Raw genomic sequence first — 20262 nt, 5'->3', positions numbered from 1 at the left:
GCCAGTGCGCGAGCTTCTATTGGTTCCATGGTAAGGTTTGCGGTTGTCACCGATATAGATGCGCCCATAGCAGTGCCATGAACTTGTCTATAGACTGTACCCCGGAAAACAAAATAAGTGTTCTCAAGGCAGAACTACAACAGCTTCAGAAGATCCGATGCTTCGATAGGGGTTCTTTCACACAATCCGTCGTCATTCAGCAGCGCTGAGCGGCACACCTCTACAGCCAGATCCACGGGTACGCTGGTGAACAGCGATTTCACATCAAAGGACACCATGACCTCGTCGTCCTCCACCGTGACATCACGTACTTTTTCAATAAATCGAAAGAGTCACGTATGAAAGTCGAGCCCTTTCCAACGAGTGGCGCAAAAACCTTGTGTAAGTAGCCCGACAAGCGGTATAAGGGCGACCGTGTAAAGTCAACTATTGGTCGCATTGGGACGTTTGGCTTATGGATCTTCGGGAGACCATACAAGGCGGGAGCTGAACCATTGTGGCAGAGGAGCTTGAAATAAAGTGACTTGTGGTCCGGTGGAAAAAATCGGAAGACGTCAGTCAAAAGAATCTGCAAGTTTCTTTCTACCTTGAGCGTAGGGTCCCGCTTCAGCGGCAAGTACGTACTGTCGTCCTGCAGAAGGCCAGTCATTTTCTCAACGTAGTCGTTGCTGTCCAAGATGAAGGTAGCGTTGCCTTTGTCAGCGGGAAGTATAATAATGTCCGTGTTTTTACGCAGGCTTTTGATGGCATCACGCTCCTCGGAAAGAAGGGGGGTCGGAGGATGTCGCGGAAGCTTGGCAAGGATGCTGACTGCACGAGATCGGGCCTCATCTCGGCGGTTGTTATCTACTTGACCTATAGCGCGTTCGACAGCACAGACAATTTTTCTTGCGTCCGGCGCAGGTCTCGTGTTAAAGAATCAACCCGAGCTTAAGTACAGCGAGTTCTGCTCGAGTAGGCCTGTAAGAAGACAGGTTGTGGACTGTCGATGTGGACGGGCCAGGCGCAAACACTTTTTCGTGAGGCAGCAGCCTTGATAACTTCTTTTGGTGGGAAAACTCTCGTTGGCAGGACTGGAGGCTCACCTTGTAGTTAGCATGTAACTGGAAGGTGGCGAAGTCGTCCGGACACTGGTGCTCGAGGCGGCGACGAGCAAAGAAGACTTCGTTCTGCAGGTGCCTGATAGAGGCTTTAAAATCTAGGATCCTGGCTTGAAGCAATTGCCGTTCCGCTCGTGATACCACGCTGTGGCCAAATGCCAAGTCAACAGGTCGCAGCAGACGGAGGGATCTCGGAATGAGGCTCCTAGCCTTGCATATGAGGTTAAAATCCAGCTGGGCTTTGAAAAGAGGTCATGGTAGAGGTCATTGTGTCTTTTGATGTGAAATCGCTGTTCACCAGCATACCCGTGGATCTGGCTGTGGAGGTGTGCCGCTCAGCGCTGCAGAATGACGACGGATTGTGTGAAAGAACCCCGAAAGAAGCATCGGATCTTGTGAAGCTGTTGGAGTTCTGCCTTGAGAACACTTATTTTGTTTTCCGGGGTACAGTCTATAGACAAATTCATGGCACTGCTATGGGTGCATCTATATTGGTGACAACCACAAACCTTACCATGGAAGCAATAGAAGCTCGCACACTGGCTTCCTTCGAACCGCGCCCAAAGGTTTTTGTGCGTTACGTCGACGATTGTTTCTGTATTATCAAAAAGAATGCGTTAGGTCATTTCACAGATCACATCAATAGCATAGAAGATTCCATTCAATTCACTGTTGAGGAGGAGGCTGCACGCCGTCTTCCTTTTCTGGACGTTTTGGTGGAACGCCGTGGAAACCGCCTCTCTTAGTTTATAGAAAAGAAACCCACACAGGCCGGTATCTTCATTTTAATTCTGTCCACCCGGTTTGCCACAAATTCCCCGTGGTGGCTTCCCTCGTCCGGCGTGCCAAAAACATCTGCCCGAGGCCAGAAGATCGGGCTGCTGGCCTACGCCAAGTGCGCCGAGAATTGAGTGAATGCGGCTACCCTAAGCTCTTCGTGGATTCTGTCCTTCAACGGTCTTCACGCCTATCAGAACCAGTCGGTCCTCCTTGCCGAGCCCGAGCCGCTATCCCATATGTGCCGGGCGTGAGCGAGCCTTTGGCTCGCGTTCTGCGCACTTACGGTGTGCACGTCGCTCACGTTCCTGCGTGCAAGCTGAGGCAAGAGCTGGTGGCCGCCAAAGACAAGATAAAGAAAGAGAAGTTTCCTGGCGTCATCTATAAGGTTCCCTGCGCAGCCTGCGACTACTGCTATATCGGCGAGAGCGGGAATTTCGAAAGGCGATTGAGGGACCACAAGAAAGACGTCAGGAACAAAAAGATTGCATCTAATGCACATGCGGAACACGTGGAAGCCGCGACGCACAATATAGCTTGGGAAGAAGCATCAGTCATCGCAAGAGAAAAGAATTGGCTGTCACGTCGATATCTGGAATCCCTGATAATCCAAACAACAGACAAAACCCTTAACCACAACGCAGGCAATCTCCCGCCTACGTACGCAAGATGCTTGGGGCGATTACTTCGACGCACTTAAGCTTTGTGCTTTGGGCTTTCCGCCCAGTGATCAAGGCTTCCGTATGGAAGCCGAAACGTCTCGTTTTAAACAACAACCTTTTGGTCGGCGTTCCTTTTTCTTCATACATGAATCCGGTTGGTATTCAGTCGCAGCTTCGGTGTGTTCGCTCAGCGAATGAACAATGGGGAACGCCGAGACTGCGTGCGACATGCAGCCACGTGGGAGCTGTTGCCGCGATAGACGCAAAACTGTTTATTCTAATCAAAACATTGAAACAATGCCCCACATCAAAAACTACACTCGTCATAACATGATCAACACATTTCGTGTAGCGTTTCGGTCACGTTTAATCAAGGATTGGCTTTGCAAACATCAAGAAACCTTGACTGTCCCTTTGACCGAATTCGCTGCGGAGTTGCATGTGAAAGCACCTGCCGAAAATTGCACTGCGGCGTCACCGGCTAGGCCGACTGTTTTCGTTCTAGTTTCAGCATGTGAAACGGGCCTTATGCGACAGAGCGGTTCCTCTGTGGCGGAATATGCATACTCGACCGACCACCACCGAAGTCTCCGTCTTTAGTAAAACAGCGCGAACAACGTAGGACAAGATGAAGGAGGACACAGGACGGGCGCTGTGTCCTCCTTCATCTTGTCCTACGTTGTTCGCGCTGTTTTACTAAAAATGCATCTATACCAACTCGCCCAAATGAACGTTCTACGAAGTCTCACGTCGTTGCACAACTCAAAATCAGCGAACGGACAGAACAAAAGTCGATGGCAGCAGCACACAGCAAGCGAATGCGTTTGGAATGCTTCGGAATGTGTTTGGAAATTGTTGGGAAGCACCTTAGAACACAATTCATCAGCTGCGGAGCCCGCGGCAGACGTCGCCGCGCCGCTCCGCGCCGCTCCGCGTCAAAATTATTCCGGAGCCCTCCACTACGGCACCTCTTTCTTGCTTTCTTCTTTCACTCCCTCCTTTATCCCTTCCCTTACTGCGCGGTTCTGGTGTTCAACGTTATATGAGACAGATACTGCGTCATTTCCTTTCCCCAAAAACCCATTTTTATTTTTACTGCGTTTTTATGGAGGAAGAGAGAGAGAGAGAGAGAGAGCATGAAAAGGAAACGCAGGGAGGTTAACCAGATGTGAGCCTCCGGTTTGCTACCCTACACTGGGGATGGGGGATAGGGGTTAGAAAGATGACAGAGAGGAAAACGCAAAAAAAAGGAACGTGCACACATGGAGACACACACACACACACAAGGCGTCCCAGTTAGTCTTTCTTTTATAGAGGAAAAACGCAAGGGCGCCCGTGTGCTGTGCTATATCCGGAGGGGGGGGGGGGGGGGAGGGTAGGGTTTAGATACCCAGGAGGTCTAAATTATTCCTGAGCCCTCCACTACGGCACCGCTTTCTTCCTTTCTTCTTTCCCTACCTCCTTTATCTCTTCCCTTACGGTGTGGTTCTGGTGTTCAATGAAATATCAGACAGATACTGCGCCATTTCTTTTCCCCAAAACTAAATTATTATTAATATTATAATAATTGTTTTTGGGGGGGAAGTAAATGGCGCAGTATCTGTCTCATATAATATTGGACACCCGAACGGCGCCGTAAGGGAAGGGATAAAGGAGGGAGTTAAAGAAGAAAGGAAGAGATAGGTGCCGTTGTGGAGGTCTCCGGAAGGGGATCTTCAACGTGCACTGACATCGCACAGCACACGGGCGCGTTAGCGTTTCGCCTCCATCTAAAGAAACGCAGTCGCCGCGGTCGGGTTGGAACCCGGGAGCCGAACCCTTTTTGCGGCTTCTTGCTCTTCCCCCGTGTTACTCAGAACTGAATCTCGAGGTAGTTCACCGAAAGGTATCGCGGTTATTGCTGGGCGTTGCCACTTGGAGCTGCAAATGACTGCGTGAAGCTGCAGCCACAGCGTTGCTCCTACCTTCCTCGCAGCGCCTGTAGTACAGCCTTTTGCCACAACTTCTGCGACTTGTCGAAACAGCGGCTAGAAGGCCGCTGCTGCGCTGTTTACACATTGTGAACAAAATTATAGAGATGAGGTTTGAACTCTCCATGACAACCGCGACCACACCGAGCGGCGCTGTGCGGAATTAGAGCATACATACCACGACTACCTGCGGATATACACACATGACTGAGTTAACAAAGAAGCACGCAATTTGACGCCAGCATTTTTTATGCCTGAATAGGACAAGAGGGATCTGAACGTTTTATTGACCTAGTGCCATCCACGCATGAGGAAATGATATTTAATCAACTCCTGCACCAATATGTATTTCTCTTCTAGACAGTGTAGGTAGGGAGTACGGTATTTACTCGCCCGGTGCTAAACGCAATCAATATTAAAGGCAAGCAAGCACAGGTGATAATCAACGACTCCGAGCGAGCAGTTGAGCGCCTTTGAAAGCCTGCAGAAAACGCCACGATTCTCTATCTGGGACCGCATCATGTTTCAGAAGCTGGAATAAACGTTGACGTTCAATCGGTCCCGTCACACATCGCGGAACGAGAGAGCTGACGGTCTCGCCAGTTTGGCCCATACTTAAAAGGCGCCTCTGACTCTGGCGAACGATCATAGGCAGCACTGCGCTGCTGTAATTCGCAGCCATTTTGTGTTCTTCTCGCCCAACATCTCACACCTTTCAGCTGTCGAGCCTCGGACTTCGCTGTTCTGGCTACGCACAGAAGCTCATGGACGACAGCCTGGTTACGCAAAGTAGGCCTCCTCGCGTCCCCGATTTGCACTGTGCCAAGTTCAAGCAGACCAAGGACGCATCTTGTAGAAATGTACCAAGTGAAAGAACGCACGAAATAAAAGGGACCTACTGTCTTTGCCAAAAGTAGCCAGCCTACGTGGTTTGCTTCATGTATTCGAGTGCTTGCGGCTTACCTAAACATCAAGAGGTCTTGAAAAGTGAGACAAAGGTTTTGCCTTTGATTACCGAGATTTATAGCTTGAGAGGAGGGATAAGTGCTCCATTACACTTCACGACTGAGAAACAGACCATGCAGCCCGGTCGAGGTACTCGCAGCAGTACACAGGATTTTACTTGACTTCCTGGGTTTAGTCAGTACTGTGTGTATGAACTCCGCTAAGTAGCTTTTTTCTCCTGTCTCTTTTTGTCTTCTCGCCATGGAGAGTGTTTGAACGCGCGAATGCCCAGTGGTAAGCTAAACATGGCTTCTTTATTCTTGAAACAAAATTGGTCGTGTTGCAGATTTACTGAAGCCGCGTGCAATATTTTAAACGGAAAATGATTAAAGTTGTTTTAAAAGAGTGTGGACAGCGTCCCACAAATGAAGCGCACTTATTAATTCGGCGTTCGTAACTCTTGCAGCCTACTAACTACAGACGCTGTTTCCTACACAGCAGGCAGCTGCTGAGGCGGGAGACGCACATCGATTTCATCGCTGGAATAGAAAGAATTCTAAAACCTTAAACTGCAGAGTTGTAGACCATGACGACAAACTAGACACAGTGGCGTTTTTTGTTTTCGTCATTTTGACGATTATCGCTCTTTGAAGGCATCGAATATTGACCAATCCGCGAGGAGAGACGACGAAGAAGCTGTGACGTCGATGCCGCGTGGCGCGTGCCAGCCAAGGAGGCTATATAACAGCACAACATTGGAACGCCTCAGACGAACCACAGCGGGGCTACGTGTAGGATGCAAGCAGCCACGGCTCTCGTGGAACGTAGGTACTCCGGAGATGTACGAGGCTGCGAATCCTGGCTGCTCGGACCAAACAGGGCCTCCCAGTTCCTATGCAGGTGGTCGCGGGGGACTCGGCCTCTACCGCGTTGCGGCCCTTTACTGCTTCGATGCCTGCGTTTCCGCTGGCATCGATGCAACCTAAGCAGCCCAAGCGACACGGACCACGCCATCACATGCCTGGCTGCACCCAACATTGAGGGCAGCGTCTCTCGCTGAATTCTGAGGTGAGCATAAACTGCTGCAAGCACGTTGCTGCATCTGGCGCAGGTTTTTATTTTCTGTGCATAGCTGAGAGTGATTTCGTGTGGTCATTCGGATATTCGATCTGCATCTCGCGCCTCATAGTCTTCTGTCTTGTCTACCATTTCTTTTTCTGTGCTTCCTTTCCACGCATTCCGGTGGGCAATCATGCCAAAATTGTCGTTTTATCGCACGTTAGAAGTTCGTAACGGCTAGTTAATTGGCTGTGCTTATTTGAGAGTCCGCCTTAATTAGCCTAATATCTTTAAAATAGATCCTACGTGTAGGAACGCGGCGTAACGGTTTTAACGTCTCCGAGCGTCGCATGAGCAGTGAGGGACACAGTAGCGGCGGCCCTCGGATTTAGCCCATCGATGGTTCTTCAACGTTGAGCCACACGCGTGCCCGTGTGTGCCTTAGGATGAACCACCGTAGCCCCTTGGAACAGAGGGGACAAGAAAAAAGGGGGGGGGGAACTGCCGAGCCAGATAGCGAGCGCGTGCTGCAGAGCCAGGTAAATAGCGCGTGCTCTCGAGCCACGTATCGAGCGCGTGCACTCGAGCCAGGTAGCGAGCGCGTGCTGCCCAGCCAGACGCCGTTCGAATTTTGGGGCTGAGCAGCCGAGGCGTGCCGACTGTGCAAGGTTGCCTTTGTCCGTGGTCGCTGCCCCAGGAGCCACCCGGGCCGAGCCAACTGTTCGAGGTGTTCGAATCCGAGGACGCAGCTTTGGGAGCCAGCTAGCTTTTTCTTGCTGGTGGCGCTGAGCTGACCTTCCAGACGCGAGCCGGGACGACCCGACATTGTGCCTCTGGACTTAGCCCTATTCGAACAAAGCACCGACACCGTGACCCGAACGACCACCGTGGGACTTCCTGCGAAGGTGAGCAGCACCTTTAAAATAGAGTTCATTTTTTGTCCCTTTCACTGAATATTTTCTGTCTACCGTAATTGGTTCGTAAACGCCTATTAGATCCGATAATAGTGGTCTGGTTCCTTCGCGCGTAGTGCGTTTATGGGTGAGAGCTTCGCCAAGAACATGCACTGCGTGTAGCAAGAAGGATTCGTATTCAACTGTAAGCGCCGTGGATTCGCTCGTGACGTACTCGTGGGCCATCACGGCATGGTTCCTTCCCTGCACCGCCTGGCTGTAGCCGTGTAACTTCGTCAGTCTTAGACGAGCGCCTGGTTGGGAACGCGGCCTCGGGCGCGAGGCTCACGTGCGCCTGGCCTGGCCTTGCCTTTAGTGGCTGCGGCGAGCATATTTGCCGATGTCAGCGCACGTTAAAGATCCCCATGTGGTCGATATTATTTTGAAGTTCTTCATTACAGCACTGCCCCGAAAGATGTAGGTTCGATCCCGGCCGCTTGGACGCATTTCGATGGAGGGGAAATTCTAGAGGCCCGTGTACTGCGCGATGTCAGTGCACGTCAAGGAACGCGGGTGGTCGAAATTTCCGGAGCCTTTCACTACGACGTCCCCTATAGCCTGTCGCTTTGGGACGTTAAACACCCATAAAGCAAACCAAACCTCTCTCTTCACTGCCACCCTCCTCCCTTTCCACACGACGGGGTTGAGGTGTGCACCAAGAAGTGTTACTGCGCCTTTCATTTTCCTGATAAGCGGTATTTTTGAGGCGTCGTTGAATGCGGCAAATGAGAGCGTTAGCTGGATGTCGACAATGCTAAACACAGTTGGTTGACGCCCTTTCAGAGTTTGACTTTGGGTGCGCACCTCACGTCTTTGCTCCGCGTCGCAGACGCCAACTTCGATTTCCCGGCGAGCCTGGCCTTTCCTATCGGCGCTTCGTTGTTGCGTGCTTTTGACGCTGCGAGCCAACAACGCGGCAGCGGATATGCTGCTAAGCGAACGCTCTTGCCAGACTGCCGAGGCTCTGGCCTGTGCGTGTCGCCAAAGTGGCGCGTGGCCAGCTCAAGTTTCTGCACGACGCTGTTCCGCCTCAACCATGGCATTGGGCTCATATGACCCATAGTATGTCGATGCGCCGCGCAGCAGTGCATGTGTATTATGCGGCACTGCGTCGCTTTAGGCGCCTGCATCGAGAGTCTGCGATTGGCCGTCGACGTGAGTGCAGTGCGTACAGATTCTGTTATGCACGATGCCGTCCGGCATGTGTCACCTGCGGATGACACGTCACTCAGCCGCCGCCGCCGCCGAAACAGAGCGCTCCCCTTTCTCTGTACGCCGGCGGCGTTTGTGTTCATTGGCATTCACAAAGTTCTAGACTCCGATGATTTTGAGGAAAGGAAGGGAGCATGGTCGGCTCCCTGGCTGAGTGGACGCCTCAATCGCGCTTTGATGTACTACGTGGCGATGATGAGAGGTCTGGGCTGCATGCATTAGCGCTGACAAAGTTCCGGCAGACACGCGGAACTGCAGCAACAGGTCTCAGTGTTCATTGGGTGACCATCCTCAAGCTGTCAGCCATCATTTTAACTGCCACCTGGCAGGGTGACAGGCTGCGCGCGCTGCCTATGCAGTGTGCAGAACGTGCTCTATGTTAGACGCCAAGCCGCATCTACTTGCCTCGTACACCACAGGATTCGATCTCTAACCAGGTACAGCAGTAGTTAAACCGAAGCTTATTTTTCCTCTGCTTGTTTCGGTGTATGGCTTATAGGGATTAACGTCCCGAAGTGACTTAAGGCTATGAGGGACTCCGTAGTGAAGGGCTACGAAAATTTCTACCACTTGGGGTTCTTTAACGTGCACTGACATCGCACAGTACACGGGCCTCAAGAATTTCGTCTCTGTGGATGGATAAGACTGGCCTATAGCGTTGTCACCATGGTGTTCAACGTGTGGTGTGTGTGGTGACATAGAACATTACCTCTTGTGCTGTACTTTGTGCAACGCGGAACGGGCTGTGTTATTCGGATCCCTCAAGAAGGCAGGAGTTCCTCACAGTTCTCTTCAGGACATTGTTTTCCCGCGCGGGAGCCAGTCGAGTAGAAGGGATGCTTCTCGCCTTCTTCTAGTTTACCTGCAGGACACGGATTTGGCCTCCACATGGTGACCTCAGGAGTGTCTATTTGGGTTTTTGCGGACAGTGTTTCTGTGATTCCTATTTAAGTGTCGCTACGGTGGAGCAATTGCCGGCAGCAGCTGCAAGGCTAATTCCACCGGTAGTTTACAACCACTCAACTCAACTCAAACTCCATCGTAACTGACCGTCGGGGCCGGGACCTTGTCCACGACCTCCTTTCTACATATTTTTCATCACCAACAGTTGAGTTGTCCACCAAGTGAGCAGTTACTGCGCAGTTTCTTTTCTTTAAAACCATTTTTGGGGTGTTCGCCGTTATGTGAGAACTGGGCTGCACACTACTCTCCTGACATGGTTTGGAGTGATGCTCAGGTGCTGTTGAGATCATTTGTGCTTTTGGTACAAGGCTAATAGAAGTGGATTTGAGAGATGCTGGATCGGGGTTTGGCGGGGAGCTACTAAAGAATATGCTCTATAAAGAATAGAACTATGTAGGGCATGTTTCAGACTTCCCACATAGACGCCAGAGAGTTCTTGGACCTTAGCGGTGGGTTCGGCCAGTTGGATGGACTTCAGTTGAAAAATTGGCCGTGGCTTAGCTCAGCATTGCGAGGATACACGTAGCGAGAGCTGTAGTGCTTCACTGGTTACGCATGTTGTCGAGTTTGTTGTTGTGACTTAAATGTTAAGCATTGAAGAAGTATTCGGTGAGACACATTGTTCATTTATTCAGTTGTTTTGACAGAGATAAACATTGCCCGATGATCGGTAAAGTAGCACGCAGTTGTCTCAATGCTGCCTACACAGTATTTTTTAGACTGGTTGCTTTCTCTCATATACACAAGGTCAGTCCTTCCGGTCCAGGCTGGAGTACCCAGATTCGAACCCGACCACGGCGGCTGCGTTTCGGTGGAGGCGAAACGCTAAGGCGCCCGTGCGCTGTGCGATGTCAGCGCACGTTAAAGATCCCCAGGTGGTCGAAATTATTCCGGAGCCCTCCACTACGGCACCTATTTCTTCCTTTCTTCTCTCAGTCCCTCCTTTATCTCTTCCCGTACGGCGCGGTTGGTGTCCGCCGATACAGTGAGACAGATACTGCGCCATTTCCTTTCCCCCAAAACAAATTTTCATAAAACGCCGGTGCACTTTCATGCGTTCGTCTGAACGGTAGGTGTGATCCATGGGACGCCTGCCGTGGAGACCGACACCGCGGATCGCGGCCGTAAGGCTAAATTTGTTTTTGGGGAACGCAAATGGCGCAGTATCTGTCTCGCATATCGGCGGACACCTGAACAGCGCCATAAGGGAAGAGATAAAGTAGGGACTCCGGAAGAAAGAGCGGCGACGAAGCGCGCGGCGCACCCAGTCCTTCTCCCCGGTTGCCGTGGTAACAGCGCATGCGCACAACTGGCCTCGCGTGTACCGCAGTGTAGCTCCCGCTACAATATCCGGATCGGCGCTTAGGATCGAGTATGGTCGCCCTTTGGTCTAATGATTTTACGCTTCCCTCAAAGGGAGCCTGATGGAATTCCCTGAGAATGGGATTGAGATGAGCTGTGGCTTTACATAGCTTACACTGGCTAGGGAACTGACCCGGGCAGTAGAGGCTGAACAAGGGGCTTGGAAATGAGTTGGTTTGCAAACGACGCCAACTGGCGGCCTGGCTCTTGTTTAAGGATGTATCAACTGGAAAGTATTCAACCCGCACTCTTCTATAGCGTTGTGTGATCTCTCTCACATTATAGTGGTCGCGCCCTGTGAAGCCCTCGGAGCACACTTGCGCACGCTAACCTCGCTGGGAACGAGGAGGCCCATGAAGTCGCTCGAGGACATAGCTCCAATTAGCTCGAGGAAGTGCTTCGCACTAAAATTGTTTTGGGGAAAGGAAAGACGGAGCAACTATCTTAAATCTAGGTTGACACCTTAACCGCGCCGTGAGGGAGGGGAGGAAGATGGGAGTGAAAATTGGGGGGTTTTTGGTATAGGAAATGGAGCAGTAGATGTCTATCATCTCGGCGGACACCTGAACCGCGCGGTAAGGGAAGGGATAAAGGAGTGAGTGAAAGAAGAAGCAAGAAAAGAGGTGCCATAGCGGATGGCTCTGGAATAATTTCGACCACCTGGGGAGCTTTAGCGTGCACTGATATCGCTCAGCACACGGGCGCCTATGCGTTTTGCGTTCATCGAAACGGTGCCGCCGCGGTCGGGTTCGAGCCGGGGTACTCCGCTCAGTCATCGAGCGCCTTAACCACTGAGCCACCGCGGCGGGCAGGCAGTAGCGTCCACCTAAAAATTCAGGCAGTAATGCGGCTTCGTTTTTCTAAAGCGCTAGGGAGGTTGGTTTTGAGGAACGGGAAAGCGCATAAATCTTTCCCTGGATCTGTGGACACATCGCGGTGTGTAACGGTAGTGTCCGTCTGCAAAAAAACCGTGCTTTAATTCTCTCAATATTTCGGGCCTAGCAATGCTAAAGCACAAGCCATTTTAAAGCGACCGCTTTACTACTACCCTCCGTAGCTTCTTCGCCGTGTGCACGCGTTTGACCTTGAACCGAGGAGAAACCACGTGACAGCTATACCGTCACTCAGCAAGCCATCACAGAAACCAAGCGCTCGCTTCTGTTTCGTTAAGCCGACGGCTTTTGTTGTGTTCATTGGCGTTGGCTTTGATGAAGTTCTAGATTGCGATGATTTTGAGGAAAGGAAGGGGCTTAACTGGCTCCCTGAGTCTCTAACGGTCGCTTATATCTCGGTGGACACCCGAACCACGCTGTAAGAGAAGGCTTAAAGGAGGGAATGTAAAAAGAAAGAAAGAAAGAAAGAGATGGTGGCGGGATCTGGATTAATTTCGACTACCTGGGAATCTTTAACATTAAGTGACATCGCACAGCTTACGGGCGGCTTTTTGCGTTTCGCTCTTATCGAAGCATGGCGCTGTAGCTATAGGGCCCAGCGTTCATTGGGTGACCAACTTCTCTCAATCAACCATTGATTTAACTGCCACCTGCCAGGGTGGCAGGGTGAATGTGCTGCCTATCCAGTGTGCAGAACGCGCTAAAGGTTACAGACGCCGAGCCGCTACCGCAGCTTTCGCTGTCTGCGGGTTCAGCAGTAGTCAAACCGCGTTTTTGAGTTATTCACGGACAAAGTAAGCCAGCTGTGCGCCTTTAATTTCCTAAATCCAATGGAGTGTTTATACTGCGAGTAAGGCTAGACTGGGAAATATTTGCTTTGTGCGGGCTGGCCGGGGTCAAAGGCAGCTGAAAATTTATTTTGAGGAAAGGAAATGACGCAGTAACTGTCTCGCATTTCTCGGTGGAGACCGGGACCGCGGCATAAAGGAGGGGTAAAAGAGGGAGCGAAAGAAATGAAGAAAGAGGTGCCGAAGTGGAGGGATCCGGAATAATTTCGACCACCTGGGGATGTTTAACGTGCACATGCCTCGCACAGCACAACGGCGGCTTTTGCGTTTCGCCTGCATCGAAACGCGGCCGCCGCGGTCGGGTTCAGACCCGGGTACTCTGGATCAATAGCCCAGCGCCCTAACTATTGTCACCGCGGCGGGTAGAGTTTAGTAGATTGTCTTATTTCCACCACGGTGGCTTAGTTAGGCACTCGGCTGCTGAGCCGGAGTAGCTCTATCGCATAAACGCGGGTGTGGCGGCCACGGTGGAAGCGTTCGATGGAGGCGAAACGCACAGCGCTGCCAGTGCACTTTAAAGATCCGCAGGTGGTCCAGCGTTGTGGTGTGTGCCTCCTTTGTTCTTGTCTTGCGTATATTTTCGCTGGTTCCTTTTCTATGTGGTCGAATTTATTCGGGATACGGCACCTCTTTTTTTCTCTCACTCCGAACCTCCTCTATCACCGTCTATCATCGTTCAAAATGTGTTTTGGGTGTCTCATCTCAGTTGTAGTCAACATAGTGCCTTGCGCGTGTGTTTTTTGCTCCATCATGAGCTAATCACGTGCACAACCTGGACCCATTTCTTATTGTGTTAATAGTTTGTGTATATTACCTCTCCCCCTATCCTCTCTTGCTGTCCCCTCACCTCTTTCATTTCATTTCTCCAATCTGTCTGCTATCCTTTATTTCCGCTGCCCCAGCTTTCATGTTATGTAGTGGCTGGAATTTCGCATCATCAAGCAGCAATATTGGTATTAGAAGACATATTATTGGACTGAATGGGTGATATTCGACACTTTCCAAATTTTGCCCGTGCTGACAATGAATCGATTATTGATGTTTGGATCTTCATTATTATAGTTTTATGCACAGCACTTGTAGTGTGGATCACCTGTAGCTTGTTTTCAAAAACATTTTTTGTTACTGAATTTAGCGCTTTGTACCAGTAATATGCAAGAAGTCAGACAATCACAATCCCAATCAATTGCAGCACAAGCTAAAACGACTAAAGAAAAGAATAAAGTCTAGATCAGCCAATTTAGAGGCAAAAATCTATGAAGTTTCAGAGAATATAAAATAGCGTATTCTGGATGATAAAGAAAAATACTACAATACGCAACTTCCGGCTTTTATAAAAATTTCTCCTGACAAGTTTTGGCGGTCAACTGAACCAGTTTCTCGTTCTAACGATGCTTTTATTATAAATGGTCAACATGTCACTGACAATGTCCAGGTTTCCTCAGCATTCAATACCAGCTTTAAGAAAGTTTTCACAAAACATGACGGGCGTGTCCAACCCTTAGCATGTCCCTTTCTTCCATGCCTGATGTAATTTCTGATGAGGGCGTTTTAAATCTATTGTTAAACTGGATGTTAGGAATCGTTTGAACCAACAGATATTCCGAATGCCTTTCTTAAACAGTATCCAGAGTGGTGTTCCAAGTATTTGTGCGTGCTATTCGCTCGATCTTTTAAAAAAAGGTGTTTTACCGTGTTTTTGGAAAACTGCTAGAATTAAGCTATTGCACAAAAATGGACAGACGACGTGTATTCAGAATTATCGCCTTATTTAACGCCGACAACGTGCAAATTATTACAACACATCATTCATAGACATCTAATTTCCTCGACGAGCATAATGTACTGGCAGTTGTTCAACATGGGTTCAGGCGAGGGCATTCAACATGCACTCAGCTGGTCGTAACAATCCACGATTTTGCGACAGCAATGAACAAAGGAAAAAAAAACAGATGTTATCTTCATGGACTTTCGAAAAGCTTTCGATAAGGTTTCGCACAAGAAACAACTTCATAAACTCAGTATTGTTATCAATAATAAACAGATATTAACACGGATACGATCGTACCTACCTGTTCAACGTGAGTTTGTCGAACTGCATAAAGCCTGCTTAAATTACATTTCCATCGATTCTGGTGTTCCCCATCGATCCGTCCTCGTCCCCCTATGTTTTTAATATTTATTAATGATATTGTTAAAGACCTGTCGGTACGTGTTAAGTTATATGCGGACGACTTCGTGCTGTATGAGAAAACAAGTTCGACTGAAGATCAAATTAGGCTGAATAATGATTTTGCAGAAATAGTTTCTTGGTGGGAGAAGTGGCAAATGTGAATAAATTTTGAAAAAACGGTATTTATGAAGATAACACTAAAAAAACCCTCTTATATATCACTACAATGCTAATAATCTTTTCTTCATGAAGTTACAGAATATAAGTGCCTAGGCCTATGGATTTCTGATAACCTCTCTTGGATCAAGCATGTAGACTACATTTGAGCACACGCTCTCAGAAAGGTTTTTTTCTTGCGATGCTCGCTTAAGTTAGCAATCACTGGTACATGCCTCCCTGCCTACAACACTATTATTAGACCAACCTTAGAATATGCAGTAATTCTCTCAGACATTTTACAGAGGTAAACATAAATAAACTTGAAAGAATCTAAAAGAAAGCAGTTAGGTTTATATATAACACTTACTTGTGAGCATTACTTAGTGACCTCCTCAAAAAAAAGCGGCTCACCGTCTATTTCTAACCAAAATCGCATATGTCGCTTAAAGTTTTTCTTTAGGTTAAGAATAATTTCAATGTTGACACCTCCAATATCCTTACTTATTCCTCAGGGTACCAAACTGGAAATTGCCACTCTCTTTGCATAACACCGTTAAATTCTCGAGTTAATTGTTTTAAATATCCCTTTTTTCCAAGGACCATCACTGATTAGAATAACCTCACGGATGATGTCCCGAGGCAGACGTCATTGCATTTGTTTGAAGGGCACTTGAAATGATATTTGTGTACGACCTTGCCGTGGCATTTTCTTGCTGACTTTCTGTGTGATATATTTTTTCGTTTGTAAGTGCCTGTATTTTTGTATGTGAACACAATGTTTCCCACCTGCTAAGATCTTGCGTACAAGATCGCGGTATCCATAAATAAAAAAATTATCTAAGGTAATGGTGACATGATGCCACGTGTTTTACATTACAAGGTGTGACACTATTAAGCTGACCATAAAAGCGCTGCCCCGTGCATGTGTTCGAAGTCATTGAAAATTCCACGAGGCTACTCCAAACAATCTGTGGTGACCTGTGTCGTGCCATGCTTACACAGCTGTCGGCGGACACCTGGGATGCAGTCACCGCCTACAAACGCCCTGAATAATGGCCCATCCTCCAGGAACTTTACCTTGGTGTCTGCAGTGGCACTCTTCCATTTCTTCTTGACGGCGGCAATGAGTGCCTCTTTAGGCATTCCTTGCTGCGACGCTTCAGCTGCTCCTCATGCGGGGGCCTCCTGTACACAGCACATTTCACAACGAACACAGCAACAAGCCTAGGGACACTCATAAAAAGACAGAAAACTAGAACTACAAAAATACACACATCATAAAGAAAACAAACGAAAAAACAACACTTTAGGTATTATGGCGTTGGCAGGTTTCAGCAGATGCGAAACCACAAACACGGCACGAGCCAAGAAACACAGCGACGGGGCAGTGACACACCGTAAACAAACAGTTCACGATCTCAACGAGGCCAAATAAATCCGTTGTTGCCACCTCGGCAGCCATGACGATCAAATGCAACAGCGGCCACAGCAAACCGGTACTCACAATACACAGCACAAACATTACGGTAGGTTTCCCATTTGATGAAAATCTGTTTGTGTATGTCACCACTAAAACACCTTGTAGAAAGCATTACTCACTACCATATTTCAACCATGCTTCAGCGATCACGCCAGAAACAGCGACACGTAGGAGTTCATGCCATCACACGGGTTGGCAAAACCGCAACGCACATATGCCCATAATATCTAGAGCTGTCGAGAGCCCAAGACTTAGCTGAACGGAGCGAAAAGTAAATACGTTGCGAAGACATGACAAGCAGCACGACTAGCGATAGAGACAGAAGCACCAGTCACAAGTGGGGACACCACCTACACAGCGCAGGGCACCACTCCGAAGGTAGCGTTGTGCATAGCGTGGCAGCGCTGGATAGTCATCGCGGCTCCGCGAAGGCTTCCCAGAACGTCTAAATCTACCGGACAAGAGAGTCTCATGCAAGATGGTGAGTTTACACGCAGCAACCTCGCAATTAATTCTTCTTATTTCTTCAGGTTTAACATTCCAAAGCTGCTCGGGCTATGAGGAACGCTGTTATGGAGGGCGCCAGATAATTTCTACCGCCTGAGGTTCTTTAACGTGCACTGAGATCAGACAGTACATAAGCCTGCAGCATTTTGCCACCTCTACTCAAATGCAACCACCGCCTACGCAATCAAGCCAGAGTCTTGCGTCATGAGCCTAGTACCATAACCAATGAGCCACCGCGAGTGCTATACAGCGCATTTAAGCATTTATGTGGAGAAAGAAAATACAGCTTTCAAACCTTTCAAGGAAACTGGTTCTATGAGGCGAGCCGTAATACGATGAAAACTGGCTGCATGACGCTTCGATCGTCTCCCGCAGTCAAATAAATAGCGACACAAATTTTAACCCGTGCTGCACTGTTGCTGCCGGCCCGTTAAATATATTTGGAGACCCCCTCCACTCCGAGCTTGCTGGCATCGACAGCAGCGTGAGGTAAATTACAGAACGCCACTTCGTATGAGGCTTCCGCAAGAAAAATAGTTATAAGATCGATGAACATCCGACGATAAGCAGGCCTATTTCTCGGCATAGCAAATGGCAGCGCTGCCTATGAGTAAAATAAACATTTCGACGCTCCAAATTGTTTCCAACTGCTTTGGGAACTTCATCTGATGACGCAAGTGGCGGTACTGTCTACTCGGCGACAGTCGATGGAAAATTAACCATGAACTCTCCAAGCCCCACGAATCGTTTTGTCTGGTATTTCCGCACGCCTCATCGGACCTTTCAACATGTGTGGCCAGTACCTTTTACCGTTACATTTGACGTTACATAAAGCTCGCTTAAGGCGTTGCTGCTGTGCATGGTTGCGGTTATCCCGACCGCTCTATGCCGCATGCTATCTACTAGCTTTTTGGGTACAAATTCCTGGGGCGCTGTTAGTAGCACCGCGTCTTCTTATCTGCAGGCTTACGAGATTCTTTTAACGCGTGCTGTATGGGATTGGTGTGAAGATGTTCAGGAAGTGAGTCTCGGGAAATTGCGACACATGTACTCCGTCCAATATGAATGCCGCAGCGTCCCTGTGAAATAGCATTGACGATACAGCAATTCTTGGACTTCATCAGCTCCGCATTTCGCAATGAAACCTCTTTCACTGGCAGTGCCGGCTCAAATAACCGGTCACTGACCTGCGCGGTTTAAATGAGATCAGCGTGTGCGCGAAATAAAAAGCCCAGGAATAGACACAAGAGAAAATACGTCAGCCCCGTTTAAATAAGCGGCAAATGTTATTCATCTTGCGACTAGTACACGAACATAGTGCCCTCGAGGAACACGGCGCACAGCTTGTGCGTCGTATTCATGATGAACGCGTTAGACGTGGGCCGAAACAAGCAGATTGACGACAACTGGGTCGGGCTGCGCTTATCAAGTTATTTGGTCCTACGAATATTATTTGCTTGGCAATGGAGGTTCTTATATCCAACCTGGAGTCTTAGGTTCTGCACGGGGACTCCCGACTCTAACAATTAAGCGCTCACGCGTTTGAACGCTGACCTGCCTAGACCAGGTGGAAACAAGCAGAACGAAACATGGCTTCGCTGTCCGTCGTTGAAAACGCCATCGAGGTCACAGCCAAATGCGCACACAAATCTGTTTCGTTGGGTGCCATAGTGCACATAAGCCGAGAGAGGCTGAGTTCTAACCGCGCCAATTGCTGTGCGATATTCTTTGCCGAAGCCACAAACTTGGAGATATCCACATATTTTTTAACCAAGGGAATGGAGCAGTGTAAAAACATGCAATCACACAAGGACAAGACACGACACGAGCGCTGACTGACAACTGAATTTTATTGAGCGAAGGCACGCCTTAAATAAGGCGAGCAACAGAGGTGAAAAAGTGGGAGAGTGGACAATCAATAAGGATACCAGCAAACACTCAAATGTTAGCTGCTTCCAAAAAGTCTATTTCAGCTACAAAAAGCGATAACGAGAAAGTGCTGATGCAAGCGTCTGCATATTTCTTGTTATAGTAGGCTTCCAGGCTAACACGCGCAGTCTTGTCGGCACTCTTGCCTAGAATCCTAGTCTCAGCCAAACGAGCCACGCATCTTCGGCACTTAATTACGTGCGCAACCAAATGTGCATAATTATTATCTTTTAATTGACTTAAATTCTGGGCATGTTCCCTCAATCGTTCATTGATGCAACGGCCAGTTTCGCCTACATAAATCTTTCCACACGTCATGGGAATGACATAGATCACGCCTGTTGAGCACTTGACAAACGGTGTGTCATGTGGAATCTGGCATCCTCTTTTCTTGGAGCCACAAATGTGTGGGCACAACTTTCCCAGCTTGTTGGGTGCCGAAAATACAACAGACACCCCATGCCTGTTGGCCACTTTCTTGATATTGTGCGAAGTCTTGTGCAGGTATGGCAAAACCACAGGCTTATCAGCCTTCCGACGGTCATCATTCAGTCTTCTTGTACCAGTCTTCAATTTCTGAAGCAGGGTTTCAGCAACAGCAATCAAGACCGAAGGGGGGAAACCCGCCGCCAAAATTCGGCTAATCTGATTATGAAAACTTGATTGCATCTGATGCGGGCACGATTTTTTGAGACAGGATTCCAAACAGTGCGTAGCAATGGCTCTTTTAACAGTCTTCGAGTGTGCCGAATCATAAGGCCGCAAATCTTTTTTTGCACGAGGTTAATAGGCCCTGCAGACGTGTCTTTCAGAGAACGTTAGTTTCGGATCTAAAAACTGTAAAACAGCTGCGTAAGGTAGTTCATGGGTGAATTTTAGCCCTAGTCTAACTTAGCCAACTGTAGAGGGGTAGGCGAAGGTCGTCTGCTTTTTTAAAAGCACTAAAAAATCGTCAACGTATCCAAAAAATTTTAAAACCACCCCCCTCCTATTAAGATACCTATCCAACTGCTGATCTACTTTTGCTAAAATATATTGGAGTCACGCATGACCCAATACAAATACCATAGCGCTGCAAGAAAGGCAGGTTGTCAAAGACGATAAAATTAGATCTCAAGTAAAACTGCAATAAAGAGACGAAATTCTCTACAGACACGTCTGATGAGTTCTGAAAAGACACGTCGCCGTTTTCTTCAATGCATTCTTTCACAGCCAACACAAGCTGATCTTGAGGGAACGAATAAAACAGGTCTTGCACATCTACAGAGAA

The sequence above is a fragment of the Amblyomma americanum genome, chromosome 10 (assembly GCF_052857255.1).
Source record: "Amblyomma americanum isolate KBUSLIRL-KWMA chromosome 10, ASM5285725v1, whole genome shotgun sequence".
NCBI lineage: Eukaryota > Metazoa > Arthropoda > Arachnida > Ixodida > Ixodidae > Amblyomma > Amblyomma americanum.
Note: the sequence above shows the minus strand (reverse complement) of the source record.